The following is a 23,478-nucleotide window of genomic DNA, read 5'->3' as shown; positions in this document are numbered from 1 at the left end:
TGCTTTTATGGTATGTAAATTATATTTTAATAAACCTGTTAAAAAACAAACAAGAAAGTCAGTTATAAAACATGCCAGGGCCCTCCAGGTGAAAATACCATAAATGAGAATTAAGTAGTTGATTATATTGAAATGGTTAGAAAAGTAGATATTTACGTGTGATATAATCATCATAGAGAAATTAACTGAACATTGGAAAGTCTAAACAAAATTGAAATGACAATTTTAAATTAAAATTTTTAAAATTAAAATTGAAATGAATTGCTAAAATTCTGAAATTAGCTATACTTTGTTTTAGCATGCTGAATTGTGTTTCTACTTTTGTGTGTGTGTGTGTGTATATATATATATATATATAGTTCTGATTCCTTCAGATTTTTCTTCATGCTTTTGTGTTTTTACCCCTAGGAATATTAACGGAAGATTTTAATGTCAATAAAATGTTAAGAAATACCAAGCAAACCTTTGATTCTATCATAAGTTAATTTTGGTCACATTTTCATAACCTGTTTGAAAGATTTTATATATAAATACACACAATTTAAACACACAAACGATTTGGTTTCAGATGCATGGAATTCCTGGAAATTCTCTAAGCTACCTTAGAAAAAATCTTAAGTTTGGTCTATGTTGTAGTAGCATATATATATTGTTTGTAGAGATGCAACATCTGTATTCTGGAATGTTTCCTCATGCAACTGGAAAAGTGCGATGGAAATTTTTGTTGAAATGCAAGAATTGTGAAGCTTTAAAATACTTATCTCCATGTATACTAGGAGCAGATTAGCTGACTTTTTTTAAATAACAACTTTTGAAGTGTAACATACATACAGAAAAAGATACAGTATCTGTAAGATACGTGTATAAGCTCAATTTTTGACAACTGGTCTTGTCATTGTAATTCTCAGGTGAAAGATGAATTCAGTAAGTGCTGAAAAAGCCTAAAAATATAAGTCTTGTGAAATAATTATGTTGATATTTTGTTACTCTCAGGGCTGTTAATGCTCTTTAACCACCTTAATGTCAGTCAGATTCAGTGCTTTTCTAAAATTAAGGTTCTTAGTCAGCCCAGAGTGGAGCTGTATTTCTCCTTACTGCATTGTATCATTTTCGTAGTTGTCTTACTGGATTTGGGACATAAGAGTGCACCCAGCAGCAGTAAAATCCTCTTAGATGATTTTGTGAATCCTTCAAGATTTTTTTCTAAGAATATATATCGAAAACCATTTTTCTCAAATGGTTGTGAGTTCAGAAATCACCTATGGCAATAGAAAACAAGAAACAAACCCCTTAGTTTATTTTCTATTTAACAGAGCAATAGATGTGAAATGATACCTAAAATGGATGCCAAATAATTTATTGAACTACCCACTTCTCACTTTGTTTTCTGAGGTTCAATAGTAAACCCTCGGAAGCCTCGAGACAGAGAAACTTTTCAGCTTCCCAGTGCCTCATTCTAAGGAGGTGAGGAAGAAGCAGAAAGAGAGCTGGTTTTTCTACACGTAAGGGAGAAGGGAGAATTTCCCTGGATCAGGTTTCCCTCTTGGTCTGTTTGAACTAGATGTCTGCTAGGTGCATTCATCTGTATTCCAAGAGAATCTCTGAAAAAATATTTATACCTATAGTGGAGAGTCTAGAAATATATATATGGTTATATATATATATATATATATATATAGTTATTTTATAGCCATATATATGTGTATATATATATTATAATTTTATATATATAGTTATTTTGTGGTAAAACTTGTTTGAGATATTCAGATAACTATTTCTAAAACAAGCCTATGTTTATAATGATGGTCAAACAGTGGGGCCACAACATAGCCAAACTATGGATTCTGGCATCTAGTCACAATCTGGATTCTAGAGAGTGAGAGTGAACATAACTGGTAATTGTAAAGATCTTACTTTAAACATGTTTTGATTCAGAAAAGATAGTATGGGAAAGTGTTAAAGATTTCATGGTTTATTTTTTCCAGATAGATTTGGTTGGTGTTATTTTTTTCAAAGGTTTTTTTTAGAATAGTAAGTTTACAGAAAAGTTGCAAGGACTGTAGAGTTCCCAAATGCCCAACACTGTGTTCCCCTCTATGACATTTATAGTACTCTGGTACATTTGTCACAAGGGAGGAACCAACGTCTTACATTACTATTAATTCAACTCCACAGTCGATTCAGATTTCACTCGTTTTTCCCTGCCATCTTTTTTCTGTTGCATGTATTTATCATGTCTTCTAATCTTCTCTGGGCTGTGACAGTTTCTCAGACTTTCTTTGTTTTTGATCACCTTGACAGTTTTAAGGGGAACTGGTCAGGTAGTTGGTGAAACATCCCTCAATTTGGGCGTTTCTCATGTTTTTCTCATGATTAGATTGGTTTTATGGGCTCTTGGGAAGAAAACAACAGAGGTAGGGTGCCATTCTCATCACACATCAGATCATGGTACCTGCAGTCAGCATGACTTGTCACTGATGGTCACCTTAATCACCTGATTGAGGTAGTGGTTGCCAGGTTACTCCAATGTAAATCTACCTTTCTGCCCTTTTCGCACTCTACTCTTTCGTGGTCTAGTAATTTAAAAGTGTGTTCTTTATGAAGTGGTGTTAGAATGGCATTTTATTTCATCTTGCTTTCATCTAAGAATAACATCTTAAAAATATTTAACTATTTACTTAATATGTTTTATGTGTGAGGTTCAATATTGCTTATCTCAAAAAAAGTCAAGATACAATTATAACTTTATTAATTCTCAGCATGAATATTCTTATGCCATTTGATTATTTCTATTCATGATATAGCAGTATATGGTTATAAACTTCTTTAAAGTTACTATGTCTGGACTTTGTATTTTGGCTATTATTCCTAAGTCTGCAGTAGACGCTTTTGGCTTCGAGAAGGCATTGAATGGCAATGCTATTGCTGCTTCTGCTGTACGACGTAGAACTGGAAGGTGATCCCTGGCAGAATATCAGTTCTCATGTCCAGGTAGCTCCTCCTTCCAGGTGCACTGACTAGGGGTATCTCAATTGAATCCAACTTTCTGGAATCTCCACGATGGCCCAAGCACCTAGATACGCTTCTCTGAGTTCATGTTAGGGCGGTGAGTTGACTTATTAATATAAATAGCAATAATCCTTTCACTGCTGCTGGGTGCACTCTTGTGCTCACACCAAAGCATATATGTAGATAACTTGTAAATGCGTTACTGTTAAAACTACAGGGCCACCAGGATTGCTAAATTCATCCTTAACCTACCAAATCAAGCTTTCCGATTTCACTAGTGGAATATTAGATTTCACTAGACTGAATATAGTGTGCGGGATTGAAGTGTTTTCTCTGCTTTTCTGAAATTTTATGCTAATGCGGGAATCACTCAAGATTTTGAAACTGCAAGACTTCACTCAGACCGACAGTTTCTCTTGACTGATCCTGGGCTTGGCTGGTGAGGCCTTTATTTTAACGATTAAACACCTTTGTAATTTTGTTGTTCATGCCTTTGTTTCGCAAGAGCTCCCTTCCTGCAGCCTGGCCTGATAAAGTGAGGGGTAGGTAGCATGAGCCTAGAAGATTAACAGTACTTGTCAGAGGACAGATAGGAGATGAAGCCAAGACCCACTGGTGAGTGCTCCTGAAATCAGTTTTTTGGTTTTTTTAAAAATGGGAGTTGTTGTGCAACTCTTGTATTTTTAGGGGCATCAGCAATAGCTTTGACTTGAACGCGTTTCTCCTTTTTTAAACTCAGCTTTGATGCAAGTAATCGATATTGTAGTTTTGGTGAAAAAAATCCTTTTTGACAAAAGCTCCAAGATTGATTACCTAGATCAATACCATTTTTAAGAACAATTCATCAAGATTCTATTTTAAACAGAGACCATGATGCATTTAAACTGTTAATAGTAGAAACCTTTCCCCTCCTCTCCTCCTTGTGGATTATCTATTTTTCCCCCTACAGAGCAGTGGATTTCACAGTAGAGATTAACATCACACAGTTTCCAAGGGGTTAAAGTAAGATAGCAATTCTTCCAAGTTGTTTTTACTCTCCTCTCCCCTGTTCAGTCACAGCTCTTTGTTGATCCTAATTTACAAATAAACCCTCTATTCTTCTCACAATATGGAAGTTCTGGAATCTTACGTTTTCTTGGTCTTATAAAAATTGAAAACACAGAGCTTGGAAGAAAACAAAGACAAAGAAATGCAGAGCTTTGCTGCAATCAGGTTCTTCCACTTTTCAATCAGTAGCCACTCTAGGGGTAGGTGTAATTGTCTTGGTAATTCAGGCAAAAGCCTATTTTTGGCCTGAATGACTTTGGTAATTGTGGCTGTGCGGATCCAGTTTAGTGGAGGATAAAAACCGTCCTTGTATGTCAGTGTGTACTTCTAAAAATCATAACAATGAGAAGCAGTGACCAGCCATTACTGAAGCTCAAAATTGTTTAATGCAGTCAATTTCCTCCAACATCCTTAAGAATTAAATAATTATCCATCTGCCCAGAATGCAAAACTAACCTGGAAGCACAGAGATGAAAGTGGTCTTCCTGACCATTTTTTTTCTACACTCTTGCTGAAAATATGAGGAAAATGGACAAACGGGGCTAGATATAGGGTCTGTAACAGCTATCAATTGGTAGTTTTAAAATTGCTTCTAACTCCCATACTGATGGAGATGTTCGAGACTCTGCTAAAGGCTTGAAAAGGATTCGCAGTAATCTCATGGGGCTTTCCTTGGAATTCAGGTGTCATTTTCAAAGCTCTTTCTATATGTCCTTTCTCAGTTTGCCTTTAGATTGTGTTATATGGAGCACCAAGGGGGCCAGCACTGCTGTATGAAAACTAAAGATTTATATAACTCAGGCCAAGAAAAGGTAGATTGCATGCTGACTTAGGCTGATAAAAGACCAAAAGTATAATTGATGCACGAGTTTCTATTTGCAAGAGAGTCACTACGAAAGAGTTTATAAGTTCCCAGTAAAAGTATCATACAAGTCAATTTTAAAAAGCATCAGGGAAATTGAGGTTGAGGTGGACTTAAGAGAGCATTCTGGGATGGTATAGCACTGAGATTAAAAAGTAAGACGCCATTAACTTGGAATGTTCTGCGTGTCCTCTGTTTAGTATTTATTTAGAAGGGAGGGGATGCGTGGTGGGTTTACTAATGGCAGTTGTAGTTTCCATGGAGGCGAAAGCCACTCTGCTTTGCTTTTGCTTTGCCCATCTTCAGTTTAAAAAAGTAAGTGAAGTGTCCAATCCATTAATCTTTTCTAGGGCTTTCTGCCATTTATAGATGAGAGTGCAAGTGGCTCTCCTGTGTCCTACACCTGAATTCAATGTATTTCAGCACAAGGGAAGGTGGGTCAGAAGTGGCCTTTGGAATGTCACTGTGTTTCATGTAGTCCATTCATTCTCGCTTCGTAGCCCATCTTCTCTATCCTTGTGCATGAGCAGCTGACTCGTGAAGGGAGGGTTTGTCTTTGGAGAGTTAAAGTGTTCCTCTTCAGAATATTGTTTTCTTAAAGAGAATTAGAAGTTCTTTTTTTTTTTTCCCCAGAAGCATGTAAAAAGAACAGAAAATGCCACAGGCAAGTAAACTTATGTTGTATCTTTACCTATAACATTTCTTATTTGAGGTTCAAAATGATTTGAGATATATATATATTGTTTTTGAGTCTTAATGGAGCAAAGGACAGAGAGTCTTCTCGAATCTAGGACACTGTTTCTGAAAACTTCTTTTTTTTCTTTAAACTTTTTTTTCTGCTTTTTCTCCCCAAATCCCCCCAGTACATAGTTGTATATCCTAGTTGTGGGTCCTTCTAGTTGTAGTATGTGGGATACCGCCTCAACATGGCCTGATGAGCGGTGCCATGTCCACGCCCAGGATCCAAACTGGCAAAACCCTGGGCCGCCGAAGGGGAGCTTGTGAACTTAACCACTTGGCCACAGGGCCGGCCCCAAAAACTCTACTTCTGGAATGTCTGCAACTTTCTCTCCTTCCTGCTCATAGAAAAAACCCCATTTCATCCTCTTCAATTTTTTTTCTTATTCCTCAAAAAGAAACGTGTATGTTTTTTAGTTTAGAAAAATATAATGATTAATATGTATATTTAATATAATTATATAAACACGTTGCGGCAGAACTGCTTATTTTATATCTACGAACTGTGATCCTGGAAGCTATAGATATCTACAAACAGGCCAAATCCTACAAAGACAACCTAGAATTACAATGGCCGTTATGGGGAACATTCCAATTAGACAAGATCCTTCATTTAAGAAGTGTACTTGGAAGCAAGGGTTCCCAAAGAAACGGACATACCTATTTTAATTGGCATGTAGACACCTCCAAAAGATTTCAAATTTCCAAAATAACTTTATTAAATGATTCATTGTAAGAGGCTAATGGAAAATTAAAGACACAAGAAGTACCTAAAACATAAGACTGTAAGATTGGCATGACTCCTATTACTCTCTTCTGTTCTCCTGTGAGTACTAATTCTACTAATCCTCTATCTGAATTACCTTTCCACTATGAAGAGGCCACACGACTGTAAACAAAATTCTGCCAAGTTAGTGGCCTTACAATTGCGACAGCTCCAAGGCCAGAAAACTAAAACACCTGGGCCTCCTCTGTAGCATCCTCCTGGGGATCCATCAGCAAAACACTGGTCCGGAAATTGGTGTCTCATTTGCTATCAACTGGAACAACGGGGAAAGATTGTCCTTGAAGCTTTTGTCAAATCCTTCCACATCAACTCAAATGCCCGCATATTTACCTTCAAAGGAGAGCCCATATATGGGCTCCTCCCAGGCTTGACAGAACTCTGAGGCATTCTCTGGTAAACTGCTACTCGTTATTCCCTTAAATAGCCAAGAGGAAACTAAAACTAAAATAATGGAAAACCTTGCCCAATTCTAGTAGCTACACTAGAAGTTGTAGATATCTAGTAGGTACACTAGATACACTAGCGTTACACTCTCTACTTTAAACCCCACTCACTTGGGAGCCTGCAGATGGGATCCTGGGAAACCTGGCAGAAGCCAGTGAGCGATGAGAATTCTTAGCAGTGTCAGCTGTCCTGGATCTCTGCAGTGCCTGGTTAAGAAAGGAAGGTAAAATTTCACATTATCTCTTCCTTTCTAAATCCAGACTCTTGTGAATTTGATTTTGGGCTGCCTATTGGTTATCAATGCTTCTCTCTCAGGGACAGCTATTGCCTTTTTCTTTGTCTCATTGCATGTCTTGAGAACTTGAATTGGCTTTCTGCCTGCCTGGGGCATGCAGGTCGTTGGTTGTTGCATATGTAGTAGCTCAACCATCATGTTGGGGGCCCCAAAATATGGCTAGACAGAAATGTGGGTTACCCTCCATTTGTGGCTAGGATCCTGCCAACAATTGCCAGCTATATGGGGATTTGAATTGTGTAAGTCTTTCTTTTGGCTATCTTTGGGAGTGGCTCTGGATCTTTTGCACCTTCTTTGGGGATGCTTCTTTCATCCATGGGGTCATTCAGTACTACCAGAAATAATTACTGTTTGTACCTGCTGAAACACAATGAGATATTTGAAAGGATTCTTTTTTTTTAAGTAGCTCTATGATCAGAATTCGGCCAAATTGGAAACCGATATTCAGAGCCTGATGGAAACTTTTTTTAGGCCTTCTCTCCTAAGCTAAATGAAACTGTGTACCCAGAGGTAAAGAAAATATTCCAAAGACAAACAGCTCTAAATCTAGAAAATAGGAATCTTTTGATTTTTATCTTAGTTCAAGATATCCCTGAAAGAAGCAAATTGAAGATAATGTAGTTGGATGGGTGGGTCAACCTTTGATGTCATTCAGGTTGCAACCCAATTCTTTGATGAATTAAAAACAACTGTCCTACAAATTGAGGACAACTTGTACAATTTGTCTTAAAAATTGAGTCTTATAAGAATAGAAAAAGCCCACCTATCCTTTTTACCAATCCTAAAACCTCCCCTATTCATTTCAAAGACTTGTAGGTATTGTACAAATTCTGGCCTTAGGAAACAAAAGTCCTTTTTGGAGGAACTTGCATTCTTTCCCTGTGCCTTTGAGATGTAAATGTTCTACCTTATCTTCTCTAAGAACTAAGATAATTTTCATCAGAAGGAAAAAAAAAAGGAAAAGCTATTTGGAAATTAGGTGAATGAAAAGTCTTAACAGTCTTCTCCACAAATATTAGTAAAATGTTTAAGCCATCTAAGCAGGTAACCTTAGCTTATCCCTTCTGCCAGAAACACAATTTGGGTCTAACTGTTCTTTTATAAACTAGTGAGTTTTGCATTTTCATACCTGTCCCATGGCTAAATTTTTTAAATAAAAGTTATAAGATCCCTTTGCATCTCTCTGTATGTTTATGTATGTCTGTTACAGAGGTGTGATATTTTTCTACTTCTGGGTGATATTGCCAAAATTAATTTGTAAAGAGCTCTATTAGTTTAAAGAAAATTAAGAATTTATATAAATAAGTATACTCTCGGCAATATAAAAACTAACCCAAATGTTTTTCAAGTTCATGTGATCTAGGATAATCTTCAGTAAATAAAAGCTAGTTTAAATTTGTTGGTTTAATTAAAACAAGCATACATTTAGAGCTATCCATATTAAATATAATGCAGACATACAACTTTTATTCTGTGTAGTTTTACTAAAAGTCACATAAGCTCATGTTATCTCTGTTACAGAGTTTGTTAGCAAGAAAGATAACTTAAGATGATGGTTAGCTGCTTAATGTCTCATGAAATTTTCATGAGTAATCTGAACATAATTGCTAAGAACAAGTAAATTAAATAGGTGTAAGTAAGATGAAAATTTATAAATGAACTTTTCAACAATAATTATGCTTCTTGGTATGTTTATTTAAAAATAGTTTCCAAAATCTTTTTGGTAACTTGAAACCTTAAAATTACAGTGAGATAAGTTAAATGATGGCTATTCATTGACTATCTAGATCATTTCCAAGTAAGATAAAACACTGAAACCTTAGTTACTGAACATGGGTTGAGCCACACGTTTTGTGCCATATTGAAAAATTTGCTATAACTAAGAATACACTTCTGGAAATTATGACATGTATTTATAAATTTACCAATCCACAGAATGCTATTGTAACAGACGAACCACAATTGCTTACTTCTTAGTTTTTACTAGGATTTAAAGATTCTAAGGGTTAAGAATTCTAATTAATATATGTAATTAGAATTACTTAGAAATAATAAGAGTGCGAGGAAACAGCTGTGTATGTAAAGTAGATAAGGAAAGTAAAATGATTGATTGTTCCAGCATAAGAAAGAGAAAAAAATGCAGGACAAAATTTAAAGGGATGTAAAAAAGTTGTAGGTTTATGGAAAAGGAGTCTTGGGAAAGGGATTTTATGTGTGGTCAAGGTGGCTAAGATTAGATGGATTTATTTAAGTTTTTTTTAAGATTTTATTTTTCCTTTTTCTCCCCAAAGCCCCCCAGTACATAGCTGTATATCCTAGTTGTGGGTCCTTCTAGTTGTGGCATGTGGGACACCACCTCAGCATGACCTGATGAGTGGTGCCATATCTGTGCCCAGGATCCAAACCAGTGAAACCCTGGGCCACCGAAACGGAGCGCGTGAACTTAACCACTTGGCCACAGGGCCAGCCACGATTTATTTAAGTTTTTAAAAAATGAGTTTTAATATCAAAACTACACTGATGCAAAATTAGAATTTGGTTTTCTCTCTGTTAAAAGGATGACATTTTCTTAGATTATTGGTCTGCTATTAATCAGAAACTATAAGCAAAGATTTTTCTTTACCTTTTAAGTAACCTGTCTAGACAGCAAAGGTTTTCTGCCTTACCAAAATAATTTACTGTGCTTTACATTGTCTTTATCAGATCTTTGATTACTTAATAAAACTCAGTCTTCTCAGTATTAAAAGAGCTAAATTTTGTCCACAACTATGTAACTTTCTGTATTTGCCTTCAAAATCTTTGTCACTTTGGTTAAATGGAGATTTTTGACAAACTTCCCAAAAATCAAATTCTTAATGGAGTCTTTTTGACCACAAAGTAAGTTTGAGATTTTCCAGAGGGACCCTGAAAAATCTCAAAGGATTTGTCTCACACCTTGTAAAAGAGATGTTACACAACTAAAAATACACTGCTGTGTACCAGGGGGCTTTGGGAGAAAAAGGAAAAATAAAATCTTCAAAAAGAGATGTTAAACTAATTCGGTTTAATTGGTATGTTAAATTATGTGTGAAACATTGGTAAATAAGTGATGATAAACCTTAGGTTATATATGTATGGATATATGTTATTAATACAGATATTCCAGAAATTGTTTAAAGTTTCTAGAAATTTGTCAGTACTATTAATTGTAAATTATTGTATACCACAGATATAACTACATTTCCTTATCTAACGAACTCTCATCAGATCTTTAACCATGGACATTTTTAAGTCTTTTGTCATTTACAGACAGTTATTGTTTTACTCTGATGTTTTTGCAAAAGTGAAAGGACCCTACCCAGTACTCTTGACCACTGACGCTGCTGCCAAACTACAAGGTGTAGAAACTTGGTTGCATATTTCACAACTGAAGAAGGCTCCACCTGACACCTAGTCCTGTGTAAATGCTGGAGACCTCAAAATCAAATTGATAGGAAGAGAAGTAGCCGATGTGGAGGTAAAATGTTTCCTCCCAGGTGTCAGATCGAGAATGTTTCTTTCCATTCCTCCTTCCCTCTCTGACCATCCTTTTCCTAATTCTTACACTGTGAAGATCTTTATGATTCTTTTGACCACCTTTTGCCTTGCTCTGGCCTGAAAAGATAATGCCATTGTTCACATAACTCAGGCCATTGCAAAGGAAGGCACTTCAACCTCCAACTGACGGTCGAATTTGTTAAGATGCTGGTGATCCTGTAGTTTTTTCTGCCCATTACAAACATCTCCCTGATTTCCAAAGCCTCACTTTTTCTTAAACAAGCTCTCTGGATAAACACTTCTGGGGAAGTGGAGAAACAGTTACAAGAAATACATAAACAAGCCAGTTGGTTTAAAAAAGTATTCCCCTCTTTGGGATCATTTCTTGGCTCATTTGATTCTAGCTGTTCTGTGTCATGGGAATCCTGGCTCAGGACTGCTGTCCAAACCATAGACATTTTGTTGCTAATAACTATTATTGTGTCCCTAATACACTGCATTCACTCAAAAGTTTTGAATGCATGTGGGTAGCCATTGACTAGCCAACAGATGGTCTCTCTGACTGGAACGACGAAAGAAAACAGGAGAACATAACCGGCTCCAAGAACACTGACGTTGTCTCTTGTGAATACTATACTGAGACCCAAAGATACAATGGTAACTGAGAGTCACGCTCGGACCAATATTTTTTATCAAAACTTTTGAGTGGTCAAGAGGATGATCAAAAGGGGGGTCTGTTGAAAGTAAATTTCTAAGCAGGCCCAAGATGGAGCTGCTTCTCCTAGGGTAGCCACATCAGCAAACTGCAACTTAGATAACTTTCGTGTCCCTGTACGTGCTCTGCTTGACCAGAGAGGCAGTATATTCAGCCAGCCAGCTCCCAAACACCACGCCAGCTCTGGGCCTTCTCACCTCAAACTAGCTTGACTATGTTGCCCCAGCCAATCAGATATTTTCTGTTTGTCTCTTCCTTGTTCTTTATTCTGTAAAAGCTTCCTGCTTTCTGCCCCATCTTACAGTTCTCCAATAGGAGGCTGTCCACTTCATGAAGTGTTAAATAAGGTTTGTTTGTATCCCCTAAATTGTCGTCTTTACTCATTTTTAATACAAGTAAACCGTAGAAATAAGTTAATATCTATAAAATTGGGAGGAGAAAATACTTCCTAGGTCATACAAATACATGGAGCAGTTTAACTGGATTTAATGGGGAAAATTTTACAAATAATATGTTTGACAACTTTGTATATATTTAAATTTTCAGCCAGTCTGGCATCATGTAGATATACCTAGTCAGAGTATAATTACCTAGCTTTGTATTTCCTTTACCTGTGGTCACATAGTTCAAATGACTTACTGTTAAGAGTATAGACCTATATATACAGTTTAACCTTTTTCTCTCTTATTTTGACCCTGAGTATTTTTAATAAAAGGTAGTAATAAATCAATAAAAGCATCAAAACATATATGGTTTGTCCAATTCAAATAGACAAAAATGAGAGAAGAGGGGCCAGCCCCATGGCCGAGTGGTTAAGTTTGCATGCTCTGCTTCACTGGCCCAGAGTTTCATCGGTTCAAATCCTGGGCGCGGACATGGCACCACTCATCAAGCCATGCTGAGGTGGCGTCCCACATAGCAGAACCAGAGGCACTCACAACTAGAATATACAACTACGTATTGGGGGGCTTTGGGGAGAAGAAGAAGGAAAAAAGAGAAGAATGGCAATAGCTGTTAGCTCAGGTGCCAATCTTAAAAAAAAATGAGAGAAGAGACTTTATACATACACTGTTTTAAAAAAGGACATTTACTAAAAGCCTATCTGATAGATAGATAGATAGATACACATAATAATAGATAGTTGTATATATTTGGTATGTATTTATCTATCTGTCAACTATCAATCCTAAAATCTAATTGGGTAGCTTGGTTATTATTCTTGAAGATAACTTTAATACCTTGTCCTGAGATGAGCCTCATGAAGAATGAAAAATATGTTTATAATTATATTCCCCAGATGACTAGGTAGACTCTCTTGCCTAGCAGTTCAGTTTCTCATATCCTTGTTTCCAAGGTTAGAACAGGAAAAACGTAGATCATTTTAGGAGTTACTCAGTCCACCTACGTACACTATACATAGCACACACACATACTCACGTGCCACCTTACCCCAGCCTAGTCTAAGGAACACCACTAGAAAACACTGGTGTTCCTCTTAAGAGTCAAAGATTCATTTACTTGATATAAGTGGATTGTCTTATTTTTTTAACAGAAGAGAAGAAAACTGAGTGACCTGTTTTCATAGTTTGTAAGACAAGTTTGTAGATATAATCTTTCTTATCCACCGCTATGCCTCTCAGTGTCTGGAACAGTACCTGGAATTTAGAAAACAATCAATAAGCAATTGTTTAGTGACTGCATAAATACTGAAGTTACATAAAAGATAGAAAATGCTAGCATAAGTTTGTTGTTTTGGCATTCATGTATTGACAGAACCAATTTACCATCTAAACAGAATGTTTCAGTTCAGATCTTTTTTGAAAGAAAAAAAGATAAATACTCCTATTACAATTGCCTTAACACCCAAATTGTGATAGTTCAAAGTAATTATTAACACATTCTACTTCTCAACTCCATCTCTCAAGATTAGCTATATGTGTGTGTGTGTGTATGTGTGTGTACAACATATACATAACATTATCTAATATTTTTTTCTGCAATTTCAGAAAACTTGGTACTCCATAAAGAAAGTCCCTTTGTTATATTTTTTCATGGTTGTGGGTAAAATATAGTCACCATGAACTATGAATAAAACATATCTTTTCTTTTGGGCCATGTGATTAAGTAGTAGCCTTTTTCTCTCTGTGATTCCTCCAGTTGAACTCTATGGAGGGAAAAACAGTGAAAAGTAGAGTTGTGTAACTTACCTATGCTTTTTATTACCAAGAACCATGCCCAAACATAGGCAGACGAGGAATCACGTAATAGTATTTTTTTGGAATTGCAATAAAATCTCCTGTTCCCAAAGCCAGCTACACATTTGTCCTCTATATTGGGTCTCTAGGGAGCTCCAGTCTAAAATCAGAAAGCACTCATAGAAGTGAGGCCCCTTAAGCTCTCCTCCTTCAAGATGGAAACTTGGAACGTTTATCAGACACCTTCTCCTAGATGTCAGCCTCAAGCAAGTCTTGGGAAGTTTTGATGAGGAGTTTGTAAAAGTTTCAGGAGGGAAAATGCTTCCAGAAAGGTCCAGGAGCCTGGAATTGTGCATGTGGGTTGAGCAGCAGCAACCAGGAAAAGGGGAAGAGTTGTGTGTAATGAAGTATGAGGGATAGGAAGATCAGCTTTCACAATTTTATCTGTCACTTGTCCCTGGTTTGTCTTCGAATATTAATTGGTAGTTCTGTGATTGAAAATTAGAATAAAATTAAAGGAAAAGAAAGGGAAATTTCTAAACAGAATATTTGCTTTTCAAATTAAAGGTATTTCCTTGTGGCTTAAACAGGCCTCGCTTACTCATATTTAAATAGTTGTCAGAGATTTTATGGCAAACTTTTAAGGGGAACTAAAAACACTCCAACTGAAGACTGTTTTCTTTTTGCGAATCAGAAATAAATGCAGCCATAACTAGGCCATTTAACTTGCTTTGTGTTTATTATTTTATGACTTTATCGGGGAAAAATCATCCAATTCCTTTTGCCATCTTCTGTAACACAGAATTTAGAGACGATTTTGTCAAGGAACCATCAATTCTATTTTCTGTTTGTATCTGCTCACTGAACCAATGGCATGACAACCTTTCCATCACTGTCCCGGTTCAAAAATGTCATTGCTTCCTCTAGAAAAGAATAGTTATCTTTATTACACAAACATATATCTTAAATCTCTGTAGAGTAATTCAGTCACCTCTTCCTTAGGAAACAATAGTTGCGTGGTGGTGGTATTATTGTTTTAACCAGCACTTTCTAAATAGACAAGTGATTATTTCCGAATTTGATGCCCAGTGCTTTTTGAATTATACCCTCCCCAAATCCCCTGCATCACCATCTAGGCATATTTTGTAAATAATAAATTTCTTTTATTTGTATTCTACTTCTAGCTTTTCACAGCTTTTGTTTTTAGTTCCAATTGCTTACTTAAGCGCAAAACACTCATGCTTGACAGGGCCGTGACTAGTACCCAGATTTTCTGTGCTTCTCAGAATGACCTGTCCTGGTCTAAGGGGCAGTGGCGGTGTTAGGAGGATAGTCAGCCACTCGTTTAGGAAGATATTCAAAGTAATGGGGCTGAAATCATTTAGTACAGGCTAATATTAGGCTCAGTCATATATGTCAGAGCCCAAATCTGTGATCACTGCCCCCCAAATTCTACAACACACTGATGTAAAGATGTCTGTCTTGCATTGAAATTATTTTAAGTGACTACGCCCTCTAGTAAATTTTAAATTTCTCAAGAATTATATGTCTTTTTTATGTTTATATTTTCTTAGTTTCCTAGCATAATGCTTACACATTGTAGTTAGCTTGATGTTTATGGAATGAAAGAACTATTTACCTGTAAGTCACACTGTTAGTATAGTATCTGCAATTAGAATTTCAGAAAAATAAGTATTCATACAGGTGTACTTCATTTTATAGCACTCTACAAATGTTGCTTTTTTCTCTTTTAGAAGTTGAAAGTTAGTGGCAACCTTGCGTCCAGCAAGTCTGTTGGTGCCATTTTTCCAACAGCATTTGCTCGCTTCATGTCTCAGTGTCACATTTTGGTAATTCTTGCAATATTTCAAACCTTTTTATTATTATACTTGTTGTGGTGATCTATGATCAGTGATCTTTGATGTTACTATTGTAATTGTTTTGGGGCGCCACAAACCACGCCCATATAAGATAGTGAACTTAATTTATAAATGTTGTGTTCAGACTGCTCCACTGATAGACGGTTCCTCACCTCTCTCCCTCTCCTTGGGCCTCCCTATTCCCTGAGACACAACAATATTGAAATTGGACTAATTAATAACCCTACAATGGCTTCTAAGTGTTCAAGTGAAAGAAGGAGTCACATGTCTCTCACTTTAAACCAAAAACTAGAAATGATTAAGTTTAGTGGGGAAGGCATGCCGAAAGCTGAGACAGGGTGAAAGCTAGGCCTCTTGCACCAAACAGTTAGCCAAGCTGTGACTGCAAAGGAAAAGTTCTTGAAGGAAATTAAGTGTTACTCCAGTGAACACACAAATGATAAGAAAGCAACACAGCCTTATTGCTGACATGGACAAAGTTTTACTGGTCTGGATAGAATCAAACCAGCCACAACATTCCCTTAAGCCAAAGCCTAATCAAGAGCAAGGCTCTAACTCTCTTCCATTCTATGAAGCCTAAGAGAGGGGAGGAAGCTGCATAAGAAAAGCTTGAAACTAGCAGAGGTTTGTTCATGAGGTTTAAGGAAAGATGCCATCTCCATAAAATGAAAGTTCAAGGTAAAGCATCAAGTGCTGATGTAGAAGCTGCAGAAAATTATCCAGCAGATCCAGCTAAGATAATTAATGAAGGTGGCTATACTAAATGACAGATTTTCAATGTAGACAAAACAGCCTTATATTGGAAGAAGATGCCATGTAGGCCTTTCATAGCTAAAGAGGAGAAGTCAATGCCTGGCTTCAAAGCTTCAAAGGACAGGCTGACTCTCTTGTTAGGGACTAATGCAGCTGGTGACTTCAAGTTGAAGCCAATGCTTATTGACCATTATGAAATTCCTAGGGCCCTTAAGAATTATGCTAAGTCTACTCTGCCTGTGCTGTATAAATGAAACAACAAAGCCTGGGTGACAGCACATCTATTTACAACATGCTTTACTGAATATTTTAAGCCCACTATTGAGACCCACTGCTCAGAAAAAACGATTTCATTCAAAATATGACTACTCATTGACAATGCACCTGGTCACCCAAGAGCTCTGATGGAGATGTACCAGACATTAATGTTTTCATGCCTGCTAACAATATCCATTCTGCAGCCCAGCAACTGATAATTCAATAAAGAAGATATGGTATGTATATCCAATGGAATACTACTCAGCCATAAAAAAGGATAAAATCGTCCCATTCACAACAACATGGATGGACCTTGATGGTATTATGTTAAGTGAAATAAGCCAGATAGAGAAAGACAAACTCTGTATGACTCCACTCATAGGTGGAAGTTAAACATATGGACAAAGAGAACTGATTGGTGGTTACCAGGGGAAAGGGGGGGTGGGGGGAGGGCATAAAGGGTGAGGTGGTGCATCTACGACATGACTGACAATAATGTACAACTGAAATTCCACAAGGTTGTAAACTATCATAATCTTAATAAAAAGTTAAAAAAAAGGTCAAATATCAGAAATTGCAAAAAAAACAAAGACAAAAACAAAAAAATAGTTACCATTTTCTGACCTTCCCACAAATGCTCAGTAGATCTGTGGTGGAGCCCAGAAATCTGAATTTTTAAGCATCCTCAGGAGATTCTAATGAAGCTGAGGCTGACCTTGTTTGAGAAACACTGCTCTAACCCCTTCCGATATTTGATTAAATTGAACAGGATAGTTTTGTGAAATGATTTAGAATTATAACCAATTCCCCAAATCAGTTCACCTCCCTACTCCCTCAAAGCTAAAATTCCTAAACTGTAATTTTTCCAGACAGATTTTTTTTTAGAATGTTGTTTTAACCCTATGGAGAACGGTTTTGATGCGGTTTAGGTATATTAGCCTTGTGAATCTTCTGATGCATTCAGAAATCCTGTAAGATTTCAGTGACATGTAATAAAAACCTTAAATGTCAATTCACTGCCTCCTCCATCTTCAGAGTAGAAGTTGGCTTATATCCTACACTACTAACATAAACTTTGCTTACAGACTGATTACGACCGTGGATTGCCAATTCCTGTACCACAACAATTAATGGTCTTGTGATCTTCCATACATACCCAGAGCGAGGTATCCCTCGCTTCAGCAACACTAAAATGCAGACTTTCTAAGGTAAGAAATTTTCTAGTTGTGACTGATGGCAAACTGACTTTAGTCAGGTCATCTGACAGATGGCCACAGGATCCTGATTTAAGACTAATATAGCTCCTGCTGTGTACTAGGAATGATTAGAAGCGCTTCATAAACATGAATTCATTTAAACCTCACAACAGTGTGATGATTTAGATATCTGTTTTCATCACTTAACGTATGAGGGCACTGAGGCAGAGTTCAAGTTACCCAGTGATGAAACAGCAGAACTTGGATTCACCACTAGGTGGTCCAGCTCCAACTCTGCACCACTACACTACACCACCTTTCAATACAGATTGTTTGAAGACGGCAATTATCTCAATGTTGGTTTTCTGTGTTTTCTATGATCTCGGTTAAATAGCACTGAATGGTTGTCAGGGCACCAGGGCTGGCCCTTGGTCAGAGCCTGGGTAGCATACAGGTTGTCAGGTCCTCAGAGGATAGCAAAGGCTAAATCTTCAGTCTATGGCCCCAGGAAAGAACTCAGGCTGGTATGAGTGATGACAGACTGACTCAAGAGTCAAGGCACCATGCTACTGGAAGTGACCTTAGTCAACTTCAAGAGGGTGTCAGCCAATAACATCTCAAGCATACCAGATCACTTGTAAGTACCACAAGGAAAAAGAAAGTCTCAATTATTAGCGAAGCTTTCCGTCGAAGGCTAATAACAGATCCTAAACCATGGAAAAGATTATCTCAGCTGGCCTCATTTCTAAAAAAATCGGGCTCACGGACATCCATTATTAAAGAAAATGTTTTGTATTTTAAAAATAGGTAGAATCCGTATACTTGGGACAATCAAGATGTAACAGTGCTCATTAGAGGCCTGCTTTCATTTGGAGTTTCTTATTCACTTATCCAGATGCATGAGGCCTGAATTAGCCATGAAGCTAAAATCACTGATCGTTTTCAATTGGCATTCAATACTACTTACAGAAACTGGTTTGCAAAACTCAGACAAAAAAAGTCTTAACAATCATGTGGTTCCAGTTTTAAATTGTACTTCCATGGCTAATAGTAGTCTTAAGTTCTTAAATATGAGCTCGTAATTCAGAAAACTGTCCCAATCCAAAATAAACTCTTCTAGAACTAACTCTGCATTACAGTGACCCAACAGATTTAATTATTGTCCAGGTTATTTTGACCAACAATTCTACAGAACTTATGTTCATTAAATCCCTAGGAAATTACTTGTATTTTTAACAAATTCTGTAGCTGAGGCAGTGGCTTTTTTTCTCCCTACAATCTTGTAAACTTTAAAAACTTACAAGGTTTCCAGTGTCAGCTCTTACAAACCTAACCCTCTAGCAGGCAAGGTCATACAAACTAATGTCGAACAAAAAGGAAAGACCAGATGAATGTTGCATTTCAGTTCTCTGTGGCATCACCATCTCATGACATGCAGGATGACCCACGAGAAAGGAGGGCACCAGCAATGAAATCTAATTAGATAACCGGTGAAATCTGGCCAATGTCTAATTAATCCAAAAAATTCAAGATAAGAAAAATCTTGGATAAAAACTCCCAGTATAATAGTCAACAACGTCAAGGTATGATTGGACCATGTTTAGCAATCGATATCTTACAGATAATTATGATGAAGCTTAAGGCTGTTGCCTCTTGCACCCTATCTGCCAAACTCAAGCCTCTATTTGGCACCCTGAGCTTTCTATTTAATTTTAATTAGCTTCCTCAGAGTAAATTTAGGGTAAATGTTATCTAATAATTGTGAAACTTCTAAATAAATTAATGCACATTCATATGAAAGAGATTAATTCCAGGATAGTCTCTATGATCTCTCTGAGAAACGGTGTCCCATGTTGCACTGTGCTTTGAATGAATTGAATTTTTACTGGAAAAGTTTACAGTCAGTCCATGATTTACATTGAACGAGTATCTCTACGGCTATAACATGTTAAATCTCAACTATAAAAATCAAAATTATGTATTTATCGCCTATCTATATCTATCTATCTACCTACCTACCTATCTACCTATCTATCTATCTTTAGTTTTGTCTGTGGTAACACTATCTTCCAACAACAAAAACAAATATTTTCAGGTCCTTCTCTATAAAATATGACCACAGAAAACATGAAAAGATTGGCCTTGTCTTTGTAATTATCCTAACTTTAAGTTAAAAAGCAAATACAATTTTAAAAATCCCCATGTCAGAGATTTCTAACACCAAGTGTTTATATGTCCTAAGACAGTTGGTTCATAAATTTGCCGAGGTCTTATCTCTTCAATATATCCTTATTTAGTAGCCACTCTTGTTCTCTACAGCAGCTTAGCTTAGAACACACAGCTATCTCAATAACTGAAAGGTAGATTAATAATAAAAAGTCATACCTAAATCAAAGTGATTTTTGCTTTCACATTAAGACAGATCCTTCGTTAAAATCAAAATGTCGCATTGAATTAAAAATCTGTCAGATAGCCAACAGACTCAGTGTGATCAGGGAATTCCCTCTGTCCTCTGGAACTCTTTTGGCTACAACAGTCCCTCATTCTTTTAGATCCAATGCTTTTTTTGGAAGTCTTTTTGCAAAAATACAACTGTACTTACTTCTAATATTAATATTAAAACTGTGGTTTAAATGTACTCTGTGTTAAAAAGACACAACAAAAATAAATGATTACAAATAACTCCATACCAAAAGTGTCATCTGTCGGCTACTAAAATGAAGAAATTAGTGTTCAGAGATAAGCCTCCTAAAATGACCAAAATATTAAATTATGTATTTTATTTCCTAACTTTATTGTTGGATGTTATTTAAATATAATAGTTAGACTTTAATATATTAACTAAAATTAACAAGTATACATTTTTTTAAAGTTTCAAGAGATGCAGTCATGTGACATGTTTACACAAGCTTATTCAACACTCATAATAATTAAGCTGTGTTGGCACCAGCCCCATGGCCGAATGGTTAAGTTCGTGCACTCCGATTTTTCGGCCCAGGGTTCTCCAGTTCGGAGCCTGGGCACGGACCTAGCACCACTCATCAAGCCGTGCTGAGGCAGCATCCCACATAGCAGAGCCGGAAGGACCTACAACTAGAATATACAACTATGTACTGGTGGACTTTGGGAAGAAGAAAAATAATAATAATTAACCGATGTTAATTTAAACATCAATAATAGTACAACTAGGAAAAACAAATCATGTTTACAAAGTCCATTAACCCATAATAATACTCAGTAAAATTTTTAGTTTCACTATATAAATTACCAAAGTTTTCATAGGATTTGTAACATTTTCTTTTACAGAAACCCCCAAGTACAATCAGATTCCTTTCATCAACTGCTTCTCAGAGATTGGGTCAAGATCTAGGAGCACAAAGGAAGAACTTTAGCAGAAATACTCTGAGAAGGAGCTTGACAAGATTTTTCTGCTTACCCACATGACCCAGACATTACAGGACAAGGCTGACACACCTCACTGGTGAAAATTACCTATACCAGTCAACAGCCCGATTGGTGGACTACTTCTAAAACTCAAGTGGACATAACAGTGCCACCAGCTGAGATGATTGTGCAGATCCTTCTGGAAAAGTGCCTTAGCGTCTGAATTTACACAAAGCTGCTCTGTTCAGACAGAACCCATCTTATCTCCAGAGAACTAATATTCAAAGCTTGTGAACTGTGTCACTGGGAAGTGACAAATTCTATTCTGTACTGAACTGGTTCTTAAAAACTGAGACTGGGCTTCGAAGTGAGAGAAAAAGAGACAGTGGTTCTCAACAAATTCCGCTGAGGTGTAGACACATCTCTCCAGTGAGAGAGAGACTTCTCGACTGTTGCTAAAATTAATCCTGTTAATATTAGTAATATTCTACTTAATTACTTCTCTTTACTATTCCTATTTAATGTTAATAGGTTTATTTACCATTTAATGTACTGAGAATTTACAAAGTTGAAATCGTTAACTAGATCATTATTATTTTGTCGATAAGGGGTTTTTCCATCGCTGTTACAGTATTTTCCTGGATACAGAGGGTCCAAACTGGGGGATAAATAAACACAAAGTGTATTTTCTCAAACTTAAAAGTCAAGTCTAAAGTTATCTTTGTAATAAGGATTTAATATCCCTGTAATTATATTTAGTGCTATTGTTCTTTGTTAACTGGTTCCGCTATCTTGCTACAAAGATGTCTTTAGACAAGTGGTGTTGCCCTGATTGTAAAGAGCCGTGTCTCCCCACTCTGGCTCTAGGCCATTGGTTACTCCAGACGAGACTTGTTCAAAATGATTATTCTGAAGCTGACCTGGATCGAATGTTCAGAGCTAGTTTTTGCCCTCAGTGTCACCACTCAATTGCAGGCCTTACGCAGCCTCCTTTTCCCATTGAGTGGGCTCCCTCAAATTTTGCCAGGTGGACACAGGAGAAGGCCTTTCATCCCGTTTACCAAGGCCCTCCTCTGATTAGAAAAAAAATATATCAATCCAGACTGGTTTCCTTTAATGCTGCATTATATTTTATTTTGTCCAGGACCAATAAAGTCTTAGACGACAGGCTTGGTGGTTATATTGAAATGGCATCTAAAAGAAAAATAACTTTCACTAATTCTTCAACACCTTTACTGGATGACTCTGTTCCTGAGGGTTCTCCCGTGGAGGACACAGACTTTGCGTCTTCAAATGATGGTTTTGTTTCTGAGGAGCTTTTCAGGGAGAACCCAGACTGCTTTTAGCTTGCTCTCTTGTTCTGCTATCCAGCTAAGATCGTTGCCTCTTTCTATATTCATTAAGGGATTAGTCATTCCCTTAATGCTAAGCATAACACTGTAGGACTAGGTAATTTAAATCCACTAAAAGCCTCACTCAAATTCAATGGCTAAAAATGAATATAGTACTTACCTTATAGTTGCCTACTTGTATAAGAATTTTCCTCAAGAGTTTCTGTGTTCAAAGAAGATGACCAAAACATACCACAAGCGTAATAATTGTAGTAGAAGTTATGGGAAGCAAAGGGAAAGGATTTGGACAAATGAGTGAATTCCGAAATAAAAAGAATAATATATTTCTGATCCTTACAAATATGTAGATGTTTATTCCGTTTTGTTTGTTTTCTTCACAATACTTTTAGGAGAAAAGAAAAAAATACCCACTTCTATCTCAATGCATTTATACTCAATGTTTAGATACAATTTTCCAGAAAGTTCTTGAAAATTTTATTTTAACCCTATGAGAGAAGTTGCTTATAATCATTTGAAGCATCAAGATTTTCTGTAAGAGCCCAATGAGCTGTACAACACCAGAACATTGTGTCTCATCACATTGTTTCAAAGCTTTCTTCTTCTTTGCTGTCAAAGTTATTTTGCCTATAAAATAAATGTTTGCTTACAGATGAATTATTAGTAGAGAGTGATTTACAATTGTTTTTCTATGAAAAGTATTTTTGGCCATCGAAATCCTTATGTTCATTCGTTGTGCTTCATATTTAGTGTAAATGAACATGACACGCCTCAATGCATAATATTCCTTTTTTTTTCTCATTTATCCATTCATCCGGTAAATACTTGAGTTGGCACTCTGTATCAGGTACCACTGTAAGCACTACAGATATAATGTCAAGCAAAAACATGCGCAATCTCTGCCCTCACAATATTGAAAAATACAGTGGTGGAGACAAACGATAATGAAGTAATTCTACAAATTAAAATAAAGTTACAACTCAGATAAGGTCTAGAAAGAGGGTTTCACAGAGCTGTGAGAGCAGTTAATGGTGGATTCGGCCCAGGCAG

At 36.6% G+C, this 23,478-nt stretch overlaps 1 long non-coding RNA gene across 5 annotated transcripts in view; it reads left to right on the top strand.

The window, feature by feature from the left end:
* The window catches only part of LOC138921947 (uncharacterized), a 716,117-nt gene extending 693,032 nt beyond the window's left edge, over positions 1 to 23,085 (top strand). For all 5 annotated transcript variants that reach the window (XR_011434974.1, XR_011434973.1, XR_011434975.1 and 2 more), the window contains 2 exons: positions 17,585 to 17,707; positions 21,002 to 23,085. This is a non-coding gene — a long non-coding RNA (uncharacterized lncRNA). The remainder of the gene's footprint in view (positions 1 to 17,584; positions 17,708 to 21,001) is intronic.
* Positions 23,086 to 23,478: the final 393 nt, after the last annotated feature.

Source organism: Equus caballus, chromosome X (genome assembly GCF_041296265.1).
Source record: "Equus caballus isolate H_3958 breed thoroughbred chromosome X, TB-T2T, whole genome shotgun sequence".
NCBI lineage: Eukaryota > Metazoa > Chordata > Mammalia > Perissodactyla > Equidae > Equus > Equus caballus.
This window is presented reverse-complemented; position numbering and strand designations above follow the sequence as displayed.